At 44.0% G+C, this 6,079-nt stretch overlaps 1 long non-coding RNA gene across 1 annotated transcript; it reads left to right on the top strand.

Annotated features, from left to right (window-relative positions):
- Positions 1 to 341: 341 nt before the first annotated feature.
- Positions 342 to 1,165, top strand: LOC149257135 (uncharacterized). The gene is made up of 4 exons (XR_016266016.1): positions 342 to 625; positions 710 to 763; positions 839 to 886; positions 1,059 to 1,165. It is a non-coding gene; the product is annotated as an uncharacterized LOC149257135 (long non-coding RNA).
- The last annotated feature ends 4,914 nt before the right edge of the window (positions 1,166 to 6,079 follow it).

Genomic DNA, 6,079 nt, shown 5'->3' with positions numbered 1-6,079 from the left:
ATACATAATTTTATTTTATTTATTATTATTTATTTTACTTTCATTTTTTCTCTTTTGTATTTAATAATTGTGCTTGACAATTTAGTACATGAGGGAGATGTTATATGATGGCCCAGCCCAACGTTAAACCACGTGGGATCAACGTGACGTGGATAACTCGGATCCCGCCAGCTCTTTACAGGCCTCTCGATCCTTCAGCAATTAACTCGAGTAGGTTTACTGTCAGTTCGAAAGGTAAAAGGAGTCAATGCTCCGTAGATTCGGCTTGATTGCAATCTGTATGTTTTTATTGTAGTCCCTCCTTTCGGTCAAGGGTAGACACTTTCCGGTTCTCCGGTTCACTCACCTCCCGCCTTTTGTTAAACCCCAGCCTCTGTTCCTCGGGCCATTTTTACTTTCTCCTCGTGTTCGACTTGAGCTCTGCTCTGAGGGTTTCGTTGGTGGTTCTCCGGGTTCGACCCTGGCTCTACTCCACGGTGGTTTCTACTGTCGATTCGCTATACCCATGTTCTGAATGCTACTCCGTCGCGGTTCCTGATGACTTACTATGCCTTCGGGCCTTCTCTGCTTGAATATGGGTTTTCTGGGCATGCGTTGCCTCGCTGGTTCTCACCTGTGCGTTATGGTAGGTTACTGTCTCTTTTGTTATGGGCGTGCTCTGTCACCTGGTTATTTCTTGTTCTGTTAATGAGCTGTGTTCACTGTACAGGTTGTTCACAACTTTGGCGCTCCCGCTTGGCTGCGTTCGTCCTTGTGGACAAAGGTAAGATATGGTTCCCTGTTTTACTCTGTCCCTGCTCCTATTATAACTTCTCACGGTCTCTGTTCCTTGTCTCAGCTTGGTTAAACGGTTTTGTTTCCTTCGGGTCGCCTCGTCAACTTACCTGTAAGTGCCATGGTTTTCCAACATTCCACTCTAACCGTTACTCTGGTTTGTTTGCAAGTTGTCTTGGCGGCTGGCCGCCGAGGGTTTTATCCTTACTCAACTTTCGGTCACGATTCGAGCCGACCAATCTTGCAAACGGGTAGGGTCTTTTCCACATTCGTATAATTGTTAGGTTATGAGGGTTTGGTAGTTAGGTTCTGTTCTGTTTTGATTGCAATGTCTGAGTCGGTCGTGCTTCTTCCGGCGTTTCGTGACTCGTATGCTCCAGCTCTGATGTAATAATTTATGTGGCCGCGTTTCTGAAGCGGTTGGTATTTGAGCGAATGCTCAACAAGTCTGTAACTTGTCTTGTTTGTGATAGCCCACAGTTATGTGGTGAATCGTGTTAAATTACCTTTCTATTCTGCACACTGTAATTATGTTAACTCATAAATGAAATGAAATGATGGTTTATATCTCTTGGTACCTTATTATTATTGCGACAGTTAAATGGTTCTGTTCTTGTGCTTGCTGGAAATGTATGTCTGTAGAAGCTCCCTTTTGTTGTCTCAGTTCCTGTTACAGTTAATGGTTGGTCGCTCCAAATGCGTCCTTAGAACATACAGAAAGAAATTGTGCATACATGTAAAATCATTAACAGTAAATCGCTTTACAGTAAATCACTTCGTTGGCAAAAGTAATATATCTCTTTATTTGGGTTACAGAGGTCTATATGTTTTTCTATGTGTCTTTTCTTTTGTACGGAGGTGCTCTCTCCCCTCATTTCTTTGTTTTTCTGCTTTTAATACATAGAGAGCATAACCGCTTCCCTTTCCGGTTGAGCTGCTCAACCAGACTTTTACAACTGTCTCTCAGTTTCTTTTAATAAAATATTAACTAACAACGATTTAATTCCTAAGCTAAAACAACTTATAATTGTAATGCTATGGTCTCTAACGACCTTCTGGGAAATGCAACAAATAATAATTAAAGGAAAAACAACAACAAGTCTATTGACCTATCCAGCTAAGCATGTACTCTTTGTCCTGTTCCTGTTCTTCCTCCATGAGACATGTCAACTGCCTTCTGTCTCCTCGGAGCTGGATGCTCCTGCATCAGGCTCCCTGGGTGGCAAAAAGTCATGGCTCCGTTCCATGAGGTCGTCGACAGAATAGCCTGCTTTTTGTATCTGCGTTGCGTTAAGCCATGAACTGTCCTCTATTGGACGGTTCTTCCACTTGACCAAATACCGCAGATATTCCTTTCTGCGCGTGCGCCTAGCTACCTGTGTGTCCAGAATCCTTTCGATCTCAAGGGGTGGTGCCATTGGCATCTGTCTCATCCATGAACTCTCTTCATAACTGGTGTCTCGCGGTGGTTCTGCTGCTGCATTGTCTTCCGAATTAGTGACATAAGGAAACAGATCTGCTACGTTAAAAATGGGAGAAATACCAATCCCCGGTGGCAATTGTAGTTCATAGGCGTTCGCAGAAAATTTGCGAATGATTTTACAGGGACCGATCTTCTTAAATTTTAATTTGTTGTACTCCCGTTTTGGAAACCGTTCCTTACGTAAATACGCAAGGACTTCATCTCCAACGTTGAACTGAACTTCCCGACGCCTTGAATCAGCTCGCTGTTTATACCTTTGACTGTTGTCCTGCAATTTTAACTTGACCTGCTCATGTAAGTTGCTCATGGCTTGGGCGAATTCTTCCCCATCAGCACTTCGCTTTTCGAGTTTCCCCAAATCTCGTAACTCATGCACTCCGCGTGGATGCATGCCGTACAAAATCTGGAAAGGACTATAACCAGTACTGCGGTTAGGTGAATCGTTATATGCGAATTCCGCCTGAGCCAGTACACGATCCCACGTCCGGGAATTTTCACCTGTTAAACTCCGAAGCAAGTTTCCCAGACTTCTGTTTACAACTTCTGTTTGGCCATCAGTCTGCGGATGGTAAGCAGAGCTGAACTGTAATTGGGTGTTCAATTTCTTCCACAGGGTTCGCCAAAAATGACCGGTGAACTTTACGTCCCTGTCGGAAATGATGGACCTTGGAAGTCCATGTAGTCGAACAATCTCAGTGAAAAACAAATGTGCTATATAGGTAGCATCACTGGTCTTCCTGCAAGGTACAAAGTGCGCCATCTTGGAAAATCGATCTACCACAACCATCACTGAATCGAAACCCCGCTGTGTCTTAGGTAAACCCAGAACAAAATCCATGCTGACGGAGTCCCACGGTCGGTTTGGAATAGGTAATGGTAAATAAAGACCTGTATTCTGACTGTGACCCTTTGCTAGTTGACAAACTTTGCATCTACTCACGTACCTTTGCACATCCCGCTGCAACTTTGGCCAAAAATAAAAATGTCGTACCTGAGCAATCGTCTTGTCTATACCAAAATGTCTAGCCAGACCCCCACTGTGTTTTTCCTGAATAATGTTCTCTCGCATGGAACAGTTGGGAATACATAACTGTCCTCCCTTAAACAGCAATCCTTCCTGTAGATTATAGTCCAACCACATGCTGTTGTTTCTCAACAGAGGGTTTTGGCAAGCCTCATAGGCCTCTTTAAAATCGGTATCTGTTTGATACATCTCCTTTAGATGCTCAAAGCCCAAAACCTGCATCGTGCTTTCCTGTAAGAGTAATGTCCTTCTGCTCAGTGCATCTGCCACCTTGTTGGCTTGCCCACTAATATGTTTTAGTACAAACGTGAAGTTCTGCAGGTACTCAACCCAGGCTGCATGCTTGTGGTTCAATTTATGCTGCTGCATAATGTACTGCAATGCAGAGTTATCCGTAAATAAAACAAACTCGTTACCTAATAGATAATGTCTCCAGTGTTTTAATGCTTGTATGATTGCATAGAACTCTTTGTCATAGGTTGAGTATTTCCGCCTACTCTCGTTCAGCTTTTCACTTAAATAAGCGACCGGTCTGTCCTCCTGACTAAGTACTGCCCCTATGGCTGTACCACTGGCATCGCAACGAACTTGGAAAAGTTTGTTGAAGTCAGGTAACCTCAATATCGGTCTTTCGGTAATCTTCTTTTTCAAGATCTGAAAACTACTTTCTGCTGCTTCAGTCCAGTGAAAAGGCTGGTTCGCCTTCTTGATCGTATCCAACATAGGTGCGCAGATCTCGCTGAAATTCCTGATAAATTTCCTATAAAAACTTGCTAGCCCGTGGAAACTTCGGACTTCAAATAAACTTTTCGGAGAAGGCCAGCTAACTATAGCTGCCACCTTTTCTGGGTCCATCTTCAATTCATTTTCCGCAATTACGAAACCCAGATACACTAATTCCCGCTGAAAAAAGGTACAATTTTTCAGATTAATTAGCAGCTTGTTTTGCTGCAGCTTTCTCAGCACATTCTGTAAATGCCTGAAATGTTCCTCTTTAGTCTTACTAAAAATCAGAATGCCGTCCAGGTAAACTATTACAAACTTACCATTGAATTCCTTCAGTACCTCATTCATCAGGCGCATGAATGTGCTGGGAGCGTTGCTCAACCCAAATGGCATCACCAGCCACTCATATAAGCCTTCATTTGTCTTGAAAGTTGTCTTCCACTCATCTCCTTCCCGAATTCGGATCTGGTGATATCCACTCTTCAAATCAATCTTTGAGAAATAAGCCGCCCCGCTCAAACAGTCCATCATATCGTCCATTCTTGGTAAGGGAAACCTGTACCTAACAGTAATTTTGTTAATGGCTCTGGAATCCGTACACATTCGCCATTCTCCTCCTTTCTTCGGAGCCAAAACGGTTGGTACTGCACAGGGGCTCATGCTCTCTCTAATCAGTCCTTTGTCCAACAACTCCTGGACCTGTTTCCTGATTTCTTCATGGTCCTTAGGACTCATACGATAAGCTGCTTTATTTGGCAGACTTGCCCCTGGTATAAAGTCAATACAGTGACTAATACCTCTCCTGGGTGGTAGCTCATCTGGAAGGTCATCCACCACGATGTCTCCAAATTCCTGCAGCATCTTTTGGACTTCTTCGGGCAAATCTGAAATCTGTGTATGCAGTACCACTGCCTTTGGTCTTCTTATGACAGCAAAATTTACTTCACTGTCCTCAATCTGTTTGATAAATTCTTTTCCGCCCATCAACAATGCTTTCACCCCACTGGTTTCAGCTGCACTCTCCTCTTTGATGGGGACAAGCGTGTGCTTGATCCCATCTTTAACAAACTTATAACAATTGGTTTTTCCGTCATGAACTGCACTTCTGTCAAACTGCCAAGGTCGTCCCAGCAGTAAGTGACAGACATCCATTGGCATAACATCGCAGAGAATCTTATCCTTATACCTGCCTATCTGAAACTCCACCTCACACTGTTCATCAACTAACAGCTGATGTCCTTTCTGCAGCCATGACACTTTGTAGGGGGTGGGGTGCTTCAATTTTTTTAATCCCAGCTTCTCTACCATTTCCACAGCCACTAAATTGTCGGTACTTCCACTATCAATGATCAGTTTGCAGCACTTACCCTGTGACTTGCAAACAGTTCGGAACAAAGCCTTTCGCTGGTCCGGTTCTGCAACTTCTTTCGCTGGTTTTAACAGCACCTTATTCAACACCAAGGCTTCACCTGTCTCTGGTGTGTTTTCCGCTTCTTGAGGTGTTGCCTCAGCATCCTCTGGCTGAGCAACATAAGCTCCTCTACCACCTGTTGGTTCACCTTCAGGACAGTCATACGACTTGTGTCCCAATTTGTGGCAACGATAGCACTGGACAGTTCCCCTGCCCCGACCATTTCCTCGCCCTCGCTGAGGTGGTCGTCCTCCTCTAGTGCTATTGTCCTTTTCTGCTGTACCAGCAGACTTAGAACTGTTGCCTTCTTCACTTGAACCTGTACCTCGGCCTCTACCAAACATCTTACCTTTTCCCCTGCCAGTTCCACCTCCTCTCCTGGCGTTTTGCTTCCGGTTAATTTTCTCCTCTGCCTTCAGTGCAAACTGGTAGGCTTCATCCAACGTTTGGGGTGAAAGGATACCGATTTCATCCAGTATTTCCCCCCTCAAACCATTCACAAATCTGGCTGTTTTCTCTGGGGTATCTTCCACATACCCTGCTCGCAAATTCAACTTATAAAATTCCTCTGTAAATTCTTTAACAGTCATTCCTCTTTGTTTCAAGTTCTGCACCTGTCTGTACAACATAATCTGATAATCTTTCGGCAGAAATTTTTCCT

The sequence above is a fragment of the Pinus tabuliformis genome, chromosome 6 (genome assembly GCF_031772625.1).
Source record: "Pinus tabuliformis cultivar Carrire ecotype Pingquan chromosome 6, CPIR1, whole genome shotgun sequence".
Classification (NCBI taxonomy): Eukaryota; Viridiplantae; Streptophyta; class Pinopsida; order Pinales; family Pinaceae; genus Pinus; species Pinus tabuliformis.
Note: the sequence above shows the minus strand (reverse complement) of the source record. Positions and strands in the feature narration are given on the sequence as shown.